Consider the following 11,854-nt stretch of genomic DNA (forward strand, 5'->3'; position numbering starts at 1 on the left):
GGAAACATTATTTTGAATTATAAAAATCTTCGGAGTCAAAAGAAAACCTATAAAGCTCACCAACATTATTATTGACGTATTTTCAAAATGTATGTGTCTCTAGGTGTTCAAGGTGGCCAGAAGAACTCTCACCACATGTGAGGATGATGGGTTTGACGTTGAAAATAAATTGTTGGCTCTATAGTAGCCTTTTGTCTCTTTTATGTTGTAAGAAATTGAAATCCGCGTATAACGCTTTTGGACTATTAAACAGTGTGTCTTGTCATATTCATACTTCGGATGAATGTAATGTCGAATAAATTATGTTATTATTTCCTTATATGTTGTTGACTATGATCCAAATGTTTAAGTCGCAACCCCGGTGTTTCCGCCGTTGGTTGGGGTGTGACAGATTGGTATCAGAGGTAACGACTATAGCGAATTAGTACTTTCCTTAAAAGAGAACAACTATAGTCTACGAGCTTACTCTAATAGGTTCAAGTATTCCTAAAACCTATATCATATCACTAATAGACTTATTCCTATAAGTCTAATAATTAGTACGCATAGATTTCCCCCTTAGGTCGACGATCCTATGATCCAAGAATAGTTCCTATAAACTACACATTATAAAATAAATATCAAAAACCTAAGGAGAAATAATCCGACAAGCGACATCCATAAATTATAAATAAATTTAAAATTTTAAGAAATTAAGCAAACAAGAGTTTAAACGTCAAATAATCAATTAGGTTCTCTAGTACATAGGTCGTACCACAACTAAACCTAGTTGCGCGCCTACGTTTTATTTTGGTAAGATTCTACGCACTATTGAAACTAAGTGAATTAGTTTATCTATTAAACGCAAAAAAAGGGGGTATAAAAAAACATACTCATGAATAATTAAAACTGTGTAGTAGTTTTATGGTAATGTAAGCGAATGTAAAACTTGGAAATGACTATGTGAAATATATGAAGCATATATTATTATTATTATTATGTGTTGTTACGGGATGATTGTTGTGTTAGTTGATTAAAATTCATTTGGAAATACTTGCAAAACATTATAAATTATAAAAAAAAAACATGGTTGACTAAACACTTACAATTAAAATGAATAAATAGATCATAATCATGCCGCCAAGAAAGAGGAGTGAACAACTCAGAAATCGACCCCAACTCGAAAGATTGGAAACGGCAGTTCCGCCCACAACATCTCGACCCAGGAGGGGCCGACCCAACTCACGGCCAACAGAAATTCCGGTTGTGGATACGCCGACTGTTGTTGCACCACCCCCTGAGACGGGACTCCCACAGACAACACCAGAGCTGGAACAAATAATTGCAGACCGTCTTGCGATCGCTATGACAAACACGGGAAGCGCAAGTGCAAGGAACCCCATCATTGAAATTGAAGAACTCGAGGCTAGGCACGGAAGTAGTTCAAACATTAACCCTACCGAGGCTCGAAGGGTTTGCACCTATAAGGACTTTATGAACTGCAAACCCAAGTACTTCTATGGAAAACGAAGGTGTGATCGGTCTCACCCGGTGGTTTGAAAGGATAGAGTCTGTATTTCAGATCAGTTACCGTGCTGAAGATAGCAAGGTGCGCTTTGTTGCCTGTACTTTCATGGATGCGGCACTAACTTGGTGGAACGACCAAGTTAAGTCACTAGGCATTATCCCTGCCAACTCTTTGACCTGGAGTGAACTGAAAACCATGCTGATAGAAGAGTATTGTCCCAGAGACGAAGTTCAGAATCTGGAAAACGAGTTGTGGAACCTTAAGATGAAAGGTTCAGACATTAAAGCCTACACAACCAGATTTAACGACCTCTCCTTGCTGTGTCCAACTCTAGTAACCCCTGAGCATGTGAAGGTGGAACGTTATATTTGGGGTCTGTCTCCTAAGATCAAGGGTATGGTCATGTCTTCGAGACCTACAACCTTTGAAAGCGCTAAGAATATGGCTAAACGACTGACCAACAATGAGGTTAGTTAGGGAAACATGGAGGCTAGAGTTGAAAACCCCAAGTCTGAATCAAACAATTTCTTGGAGGAAAATCAAACCCACCAAAGAAGCAAGAAACTAAGAAGGTCTATGCGGTAACTCCAGCCGTAGCAACAACACCTGCACCGCAAAGGAAGTACACAAACAATTACCCAAAGTGTAACGTCTGCTATAAAAACCATACTGGAGAGTGTTACCATTGCACCCAGTGCAACAAGAAGGGACATACTGAAAATTATTGTAAGGAAGTTACGAGCACAGGAGGAAATCGAAATTTCGATACCAGGGCCGACAACGGGGAAGAAAGGACATGTTACGACTGTAGGGAGAAAGGCCATATCTCACGAAACTGCCCAAAAGGGAAGAATAAAGGTGGGAACGCCCGAGGGAGAGCTTTTGTGATAGGAAACGGGGACACCATTCAGGATCCGTCAATGGTCACTGGTACGTTCCTTGTTAATAACTTGTATGCTACAATACTTTTTGACTCCGGTGCCGATAAAAGTTTTATAACTCCGTCTTTTCAACAACTTTTAAATCATGAGTCTAACAAATTAGAAACAACATATGAAGTAGAAGTAGCGAATGGTCAGATAGAAAGCACAACCGAAATCCTAAGAGATTGCTTGTTAACTCTAAACAACCACACTTTCCACATAAATCTCTTGACTATTCCCATAGGTAGTTTTGACATTATCATAGGAATGGATTGGCTTGCTCCTCACCACGCCAAGATTTTGTATTATGAGAAGGCCGTACGATTAACCCTACCAAGCGGAGAAATCCAAACCATTTATGGGGATAAGTCGGGGAAAAACCTTAAGCTCATTTCTTGCACGAAGGCGCAGAAATATCTACATAAGAAATGTTATGCCTTTCTGGCTCACATAGTGGATAAGAAGAGTGGAACAAAGGAATTGAAAGACATACCTCAGGTATGTGATTTTCCTGACGTCTTTCCCGAGGATCTACCTGGATTACCCCCGAACCGACAAGTTGAGTTTAGAATCGACCTAACCCCAGGCGCCACACCAGTAGCTAAGTCACCCTATAGATTGGCTCCTTTCGAGATGCAAGAGCTTGCAAGCCAATTACAAGAACTTCTGGAGGAGGGTTTCATAAGACCAAGTTTCTCTCCTTGGGGAGCCCCAGTCCTGTTTGTCAAGAAGAAGGATGGATCATTTCGGATGTGTATCGATTACAGAGAACCAAATAAGTTAACGATAAAGAATCGATACCCACTCCCTAGAATAGATGATTTATTCGATCAACTGCAAGGGTCTAGCTACTACTCCAAGATTGACCTAAGGTCCGGATACCACCAACTCAAGGTATTGGAAACCGACATACCAAAGACCGCATTCAGAACTCGGTATGGTCATTACGAGTTTCTTGTCATGCCTTTCGGCCTAACGAATGCCCCAGCAGTATTCATGGATCTAATGAACCGTGTTTGTAAACCTTACCTGGATAAGTTTGTGATTGTATTCATTGACGACATCTTGATATACTCACAAACAAAGGAGGAACACGGCTAACATCTATGATTGATATTGGAACTGTTGAGAAAGGAAAAATTATATGCAAAATTTTCCAAATGTGAATTTTGGATAAGAGAAGTGCATTTCCTAGGGCATGTTGTTAGCAATAGAGGGATACACGTGGATCCCACAAAAATTGAAGCAATCAAGAATTGGGAGGCACCGAGAACGCCGATAGAAGTGCGCCAATTTTTAAGACTCGCTGGTTACTATCGAAGGTTTATCGAAAATTTCTCCAAAACGGCCAAGCCTCTCACTACACTAACACAGAAATATGTGAAATTCAACTGGGAAGATAAGCAGGAAGCTGCGTTCCAGAAATTAAAACACATCTTGTGCAGTGCACCAATCCTATCACTCCCTGATGGAACAGAAGACTTTGTCGTTTACTGCAACGCATCTCGTCAAGGGCTGGGTTGTGTATTAATGCAGAGAGGCAAGGTGATTGCTTATGCTTCACGAAAACTAAAAGTGCACGAGGTTAACTACACTACTCATGATCTTGAGCTAGGAGCGGTAGTTTTTGACCTAAAGATTTGGAGGCACTACTTGTATGGTACTAAATGCACAATCTTTACAGATCACAAGAGTCTCCAGCATATCTTTGACCAAAAAGAACTCAACATGAGACAACGAAGATGGGTCGAACTGCTAAATGATTATGACTGTGAAATTCGTTATCACCCTGGCAAGGCTAATGTAGTGGCAGACGCTCTGAGTTGGAAAGAACATGTGAAACCTAGACGTGTGCGTGCACTTACCATGACCATTCATTCCAATCTAAGTACACAGATACGGGAAGCCCAACTTGAAGCTGTAAAAGAAGAAAATATTGTGGAAGAAGCCCTGCGAGGAATGGAAAAGAAATTCAAGCTTAGGGATGATGGGACACGATATTTCATGAACAGAATCTGGACGCCCAAATTCGGAGAAATTAGGAGTCTAGTCGTGGACGAAGCTCACAAAACGAGATATTCTGTCCATCCCGGCTCCGACAAGATATACCAAGACCTAAAGAGGTTGTACTGGTGGCCGAACATGAAAGCAGAAATTGCTACGTATGTAAGCAAGTGCTTGACCTGCTCAAAAGTTAAAGCCGAGCATCAAAAGCCCTCAGGGTTACTTCAACAACCGGAGATTCCAGAATGGAAATGGGAAATGATCACTATGGACTTTATCAGTAAGCTACCCCGAACTCCGAGTGGTTATGACACCATCTGGGTGGTAGTGGATAGGTTGACCAAGTCCGCTCACTTCCTACCAATCAAAAAGACAGACAAGATGGAAAAACTGACCCGAACCTACCTTAAGGAAATCGTCAAACTTCATGGGGTGCCAATCTCTATCATTTCTGACAGAGACAGTAGATTTACCTCACGATTTTGGCAGTCCCTCCAAAAGTCCTTAGGAACACGTTTGGACATGAGCATGACTTATCACCCACAAACAGATGGCCAGAGTGAACGAACCATCCAAAGCTTAGAGGATATGCTCCGATCTTGCATATTAGATTTCGGAAACACGTGGGATATTCATTTACCCTTAATTGAGTTTTCGTATAACAACAGCTACCACTCCAGCATAAAAGCCACACCATTTGAGGCGCTATACGGAATAAAATGTCGTTCACCGCTATGTTGGGCAGAAGTTGGAGATACACAACTAGCCAGGAGGCATTCTGGAGATACTGTACGGACCGGACCCGAAATAATCCACGAGACGACCGAGAAAATCGTGCAAATCAAAGAGCGATTGAAAGGTGCACGTAGTCGTCAGAAAAATTATGCGGACGTAAGACGTAAACCCTTGGAATTCCAGGTGGGCGATAGAGTTATGATAAAAGTATCACCTTGGAAAGGGATGATTAGATTCGGAAAGAGGGGAAAACTAAACCCACGGTACATTGGACCCTTCGAAATTCTTGAAAGAATTGGGCCTGTTGCTTATCGCCTCCAATTACCTCAAGAATTGGAAAAAGTACACAATGTTTTCCATGTCTCAAATTTGAAAAAGTGTCTGGCCGATGACACTCTTGTCATCCCTCTCGACGAAATCGAGTTAAACACCGATCTACACTTTATTGAAGAACCAGTTGAGATTATGGACCGTGAAATCAAGAAATTGAGACAAAGTCGCATTCCTATTATGAAAGTGCGTTGGAATTCAAAAAGGGGACCAGAGTTCACGTGGGAACGAGAGGATCAGATGAAGAAGAAATACCCCCAATTGTTCGACAACGATACACCTATCAATTGAATTTCGGGACGAAATTCTTTTAACGGGGGGAGAATGTAACAATCGTAAAAATTAGGTCGATGTCCGTCGAATGACGACCGTAACTAATTTTGATGGAGGACTTAATGTACGATGTTCTTAAAAATATAAATATATATTTTAGCAATAAGAATCGTTTAATATAGATTATTATTCGTATACGACTAGTTATATGCTAATAAAACCAATAAGATACATACAATTATGTTTATGTAGTGAAAGAGTTATATTTATAAAAATATCTAAGTCCTTACAAATGTTATATGTAATAATAAGGGGACTTGATTATTATATGACAAAAATATAACAAAATAAATAAGTATGAGATGTATGTATGTGTGTATATGGTTAGATATCTCGAAAGTTATCCATAAAAACCCAAAAGTCCATTTTTGACACTACACCCATTTAAGAACTAGTACATACAATCAACTCTAAGTATATCTAGAACTAGCATTGAAGGCCAAGTCAACTCCTAAGAGTCTACCTCTTCCTATTCACTTAATTAAGGCCTTCCAACCACAAATGCCTCAAATTCTCATTATGAAGCAAGTACCACTCATTAAAGGAGGTTGCTTTAAAGCTTCACTTTGAAGTACAATGTAGATGAGAGACTTTAACACACAAACACATTCACCTCACGTTTTCTTTCTTCCTTCTCTTCTCCCTCACATATTTCTCCACTCATGTAAGTTACTAGTACACATGCATGATGTATGTATGACAAAACTTCTAACTTTCCTCCATGAGTCAAATCCATCTTGAAGCATAAATACCCAGCTATGTTAAAATTCTTTTCCTTTACATATTTCAGCCCCAAACTCACCAAAACACCTTAGCCTACATGTTCTTTCTTTTCTGCATCGTGATCCCCAAGAACACCTCTATTTGGAGGTGTTGTGGACCTGTTTTTCCAGCAAGAAAAGAGGGCAACAGAGCTGTTAATTTTTCCATGTCTTTGCTGTTAAAATAAGCTCCAAACACCCACTGTTTTCGCCCCTACCTGTTGCTCTCTCCCTTGTGCGAAACAGCTTCAAAAATAGAAAATTAAGGAGGCAAAGAGGCTGCCGAAACAGCCCCTACCACCTTTTTGCTGTCGAGAACCGCTATAACGGTGGAAACACTTCGTGTTTTCTTACCTTTTCGACCCTAAAACAGTCCCATAATCATCATTTCAGCGGGATGGAGTAGTTTCGGGTCTTCTTCCAAGAGTTGGTGAAGAGTTACGACAAGAAATTTCCGGGAAGTCAAACGAAACCGAACCGAAAATCACGCTCCAAATGTGAGTCTTTATGGCCCCGTTTTTACATTTACACTTATTTGGGGGGAGACACATACCTGAGTATTTTGATATGATATATTAATATGGCTAAAATTTATGTGTTACATGCATGCACAGTAGTGATAGATACAAAACTGTTAGACAATGTTTATTATATACGCTATTTTTTTTCTTACAAATAAAGTTTGTTAAAAAGATGGTGATGAGTAATGGTTATACACAAGAATTTTATAAAATGTTAGACTTATTTACAAGCACTTGTGTAAACAAAAATGTTAGATAAGAGTAATCTAGTGTTATATTAATTGTCGGAATAAATAAATGCATCGTTAAGAACTTGTGTCGAAATCTTGATAGATGAACACTTTTAACTTGTCATAATAGGCATATCTCTATGACTTGTGTATACTAGGGAATTAAGTTTATTATTCACCAAGTATTAATAGTAAAGAACTAAACGAGATGATAAAATAATAATAACAAGAGTATGAGAATAAAGCACAAGTAGTTATTTACTATGGTATGATACGAAATCTTATCGAAAAATAATGTGTATGTATTTTTAAGACTAAAGTTTACTTGCAAACGAAAATAATACGTTTTCAACATTAAGTAAATATTAAGAATACAAAAATATTCGATTTAAGCGACAACCGGTCAACCGACGTAACACCGACACGTATGAAGTACTCAACTACGCTAATCTTTCCTATCGGTTGGTAGATTGAAATTATTTGAGTGGCTACCGTCTCTTTATTCGAAAGCTAGGTTAAATTTAATATTTAACTAAATGCACTAGCTAAAAATAAAATCATAAATAAATTAAGACTCACGTTGGTGATCATTGGAAGCGACATATTTTTATTGCCATGTATTTCACGGATTGTGTATCTCGTGTGTGCTTGTGGGAGGAATGTATCGAAAGGGGTGAAGGAGAGAGTTTGTTGATGGTGTGTTTTTCCATTGTAAGGATCAGATCTTGAAATCGACACCTAGCTCTCTAACCGTTAATCCAGGAAGAATCATATAATGTAGGTCTATGTACACGGCATAGATTTATAATAAAGAACTTTGGTGTAGATCTAATTCTTATGGAAAGATTTATACGAATGGTTATTTTCCGTCTGTGGTTGCTAGCTACAACTTCGTCTGACGAGGCAACAAACGTCAAGTGTTTCTTTCTTCGTTACTATACGACTGCTTTTAAACGTTAGTAACGATCTCGATTCCTCTATGTTTATTTGTATTGTGCCTGTGTGGCTTGTTTATTGCGCGTATGCGGCTTGTGGAGGAGCGACGAATAGTGTCGGTTATGGGCAAATTAATATATTAAAGATTTTTATTCGAAGATGTATAAATCTAGATTGAGTCAATTCTCCCAATTTGGGACCGAGAGTGTCGAGTGTTAGGACGTTATATACTTCTCCTTACGACATAACTTTTCGTATCGGACAAGATCCAGAGAATAAAAATCGTCATGAAAATGACTAATATTTATCGTTTAAAAAGTGGTTGAATAGAAAAATATGCTTTATAATTTACCGGTCTTTGGAAACATTATTTTGAATTATAAAAATCTTCGGAGTCAAAAGAAAACCTATAAAGCTCACCAACATTATTGTTGACGTATTTTCAAAATGTATGTGTCTCTAGGTGTTCAAGGTGGCCAGAAGAACTCTCACCACGTGTGAGGATGATGGGTTTGACGTTGAAAATAAATTGTTGGCTCTATAGTAGCCTTTTGTCTCTTTTATGTTGTAGGAAATTGAAATCCGCGTATAACGCTTTTGGACTATTAAACAGTGTGTTTTGTCATATTCATACTTCGGATGAATGTAATGTCGAATAAATTCTGTTATTATTTCCTTATATGTTGTTGACTATGATCCAAATGTTTAAGTCGCAACCCCGGCGTTTCCGCCGTTGGTCGGGGTGTGACAAAACCAACTGAAGGCCAAACTTATAGGTTTCTAGACATAGTATACGTAAGGGTTGTGTGTTAGGAAGTGAACCACGTAAGAACCGAGAGCCAAGAACTTCATTTGAGCCATAAACCTCAACAAGTGAGGTTCACGGCCGCAAACCATGTTCACGGCCGTGAACCCTCCTTAGGCCGTGAACACCATGCATATATATGAGTTTGGTTCATTTTCCTTCACTTCTTCTTCTCTTGGCCGCAAACATCCCATCCTATCTCAAGTATCATATATCAATAACACCAATTTCACTCTTAAACATCCCTTTTCTTTGTATCTCCTTGGAATACAACTTAGGATCTTCAAACACTTGCCAAACAACAAGATCTTCAAGTGTTCTTCCCTGAAGTTGGGCTGTGAACCACTCATAAGGGCCGTGAACCACCATACGGCCGTGAACCCTTCATGAGGCCGTGAACCCTTCTAGCTTGGCCGTGAACTCCCTTTTAGCCTCCTAACTTGCTTCTAACACTCCTTTGGTGAGTTATTCTTGCATCCTAGGTTGGTTTCCATATCGCCTTTGTAGTTAGATTCACTAATTTCATGCCTATATGTATCATTACATGCTATTTAGGACTCATTTGTGCTACGGGACTTCGTTCGTGAGTAGAACATCCTTATTCTAGTCTTCAATCGAATCACTCACATAAGGTGATGTCATACCCCTAAAATCTACCTTTTTAAATGATTTTAAATGCTTTTTAGGGGGGGGGGGATACAAGTAAAACATAAGAAATCTTGTGTTTATAAATGTAATTTTACTTATTTCGTTATCTTGCCATCAAAATGAATGAGAACACAAAACCCAGGTTAAAGCATGGAAATAAACTTATAAACTATGATAAATATAGTTTATGGAACAAATGGATCTTTTTACAAAACTATTAGTTGTTTATAAAATGGTTTTCGCATTATTACTTGTAAAGTCGTTAATCCAGTTTGTGAGACGCGTCTTCGGTACTTACTTAAGTACCAGTAGAAGTCCACCTTTATGATCCAGAGTCTCCCCGAGGGAGAGTGTGAGTTTGTGTATAGATCTATATGGGACTAACAATCCCTCACCTCTACTGTTAGCTACAGTTGGACCGGCAGGTCTGCGGGTGACAAACGTCATAAAACGATATCAACGTCCGATTCTCGTCATATCAATCAATATGGTCATATAACTCACAAGGAGAAATAATGATATATTTACGTAGTAATATACTTTTCCTAAACTTTCACAAGGGATATTAACTATATGATACTCAGTATATACTATAAGGTTAGATAAAACTGAAGTCTGATAGACAGTGGAATGTGTGACTTCCGCCTCATTTCCTGTTCCTTGTTTGGTTGTGGGCTTAGGGCAGGTTCACCCATTCAACTATTTGTTCGATCTCGGTTATATACAACTCGTATGTATTAAGTGATCATGGGAGGGTAGTATCACCGTATCAGGTGTTTAGGGCAAACAAATCTTCAGCCAGCTTAACTAATCCACAAAACTAGATATCATTAAAGTAAATACTTGTACTTTTCGGTCTTGGAACGAGTAAGACTACCAGTCGGTTTTATAGAAAATATAAGATTTTCTATGGTAAACATCGTTATTTAAAGGTAATCAGTTCTCGATAGAACTTTCTGAAAACAATAACATTTATTACTGAAAACAATGTTTTACAATAGAGTTAGTGAAACTAGAAACTTATTTATAAAAGGTTTAATACTTCTTATTAAACTAGTATAACATAAAGGACCTTAAATGGTTAATTCTATAATTCCTTAGTTTATACATCAGAATTATATATAATTAATATCTGATAGGCAGTGAAATGTGTGACTTCCGCCTTACTTCCTGTTCCTTGTTTGGTTGTGGGCTTAGGGCAGATTTACACATTTAACTGTCCGTTCGATATTAAATTATATATAGCTAGTATAAACTAAGTGATTATAGAAGGAACTATTATGGTTACCATTTTACTAAAGAAAATATATGATTTTCTTAAGGAATATTTTCATCACATATTAAAGAACTATTACAGGTAACTCCGTAAGCACTTGGTGAATACGTCAGGGTTATATACAATGAGGATCTAACAAACAATGGAATGTGTGACTTCCGCCTCATTTCATGTTCCTTGTTTGGTGTTGGGCTTAGGGTAGATCCACACAACCGATTGTCTGTTTGATCTGGATTGTATATAACTTGTATTCATTAAGTACTCAGAGAAGGAATCGTAAGAGTCATTTTTTACTTATTATTCATGACATCAGAAAATATAGGATTTTCTGGAGGAACATGCAAACTTTTCTAAAGAACGTAGAGTATACCTTTTCTAACAAAAATACTTATGAACTCACCAACTTAAATGTTGATACACTTTCAAAATCACTTGTATTCTCAGGAAACTAGTAGACATGTACACGCACCGGGATTCAGAAGATGGAGCATAGTAGCTTCATGTCCTTGTTTTGTTATTTACATTTGGAGTCAATCTATTGTGAATCGAATACATTGTAAACTCTTCAATATTAATGTAATGGTTGTGGTTGCTTGTTTTACTATTCTACATTTGTTGTGATACTGAGCATGACGTCCTCCGCCCCGAACGTTTCCGCCGTTCCGGTTTGGGGGTGTGACAGTTTAAACTAAGGAACTCGACGAGCTGTTCATCCAACTCAGCGAGTTGGATCGTGGTCCCCAACCTTTTCTGATTACTGAGCAAACTCGGTGAGTCTAGGAGATTCCTCGGCGAGTTGGCTAAGGTTTTCCGAGTTTTGAAGACTGAAGAACTCGACGAGTTCA

Source organism: Lactuca virosa, chromosome 9, assembly GCF_052849685.1.
Source record: "Lactuca virosa cultivar CGN04683 chromosome 9, Lactuca_virosa_CGN04683_v6, whole genome shotgun sequence".
Classification (NCBI taxonomy): Eukaryota; Viridiplantae; Streptophyta; class Magnoliopsida; order Asterales; family Asteraceae; genus Lactuca; species Lactuca virosa.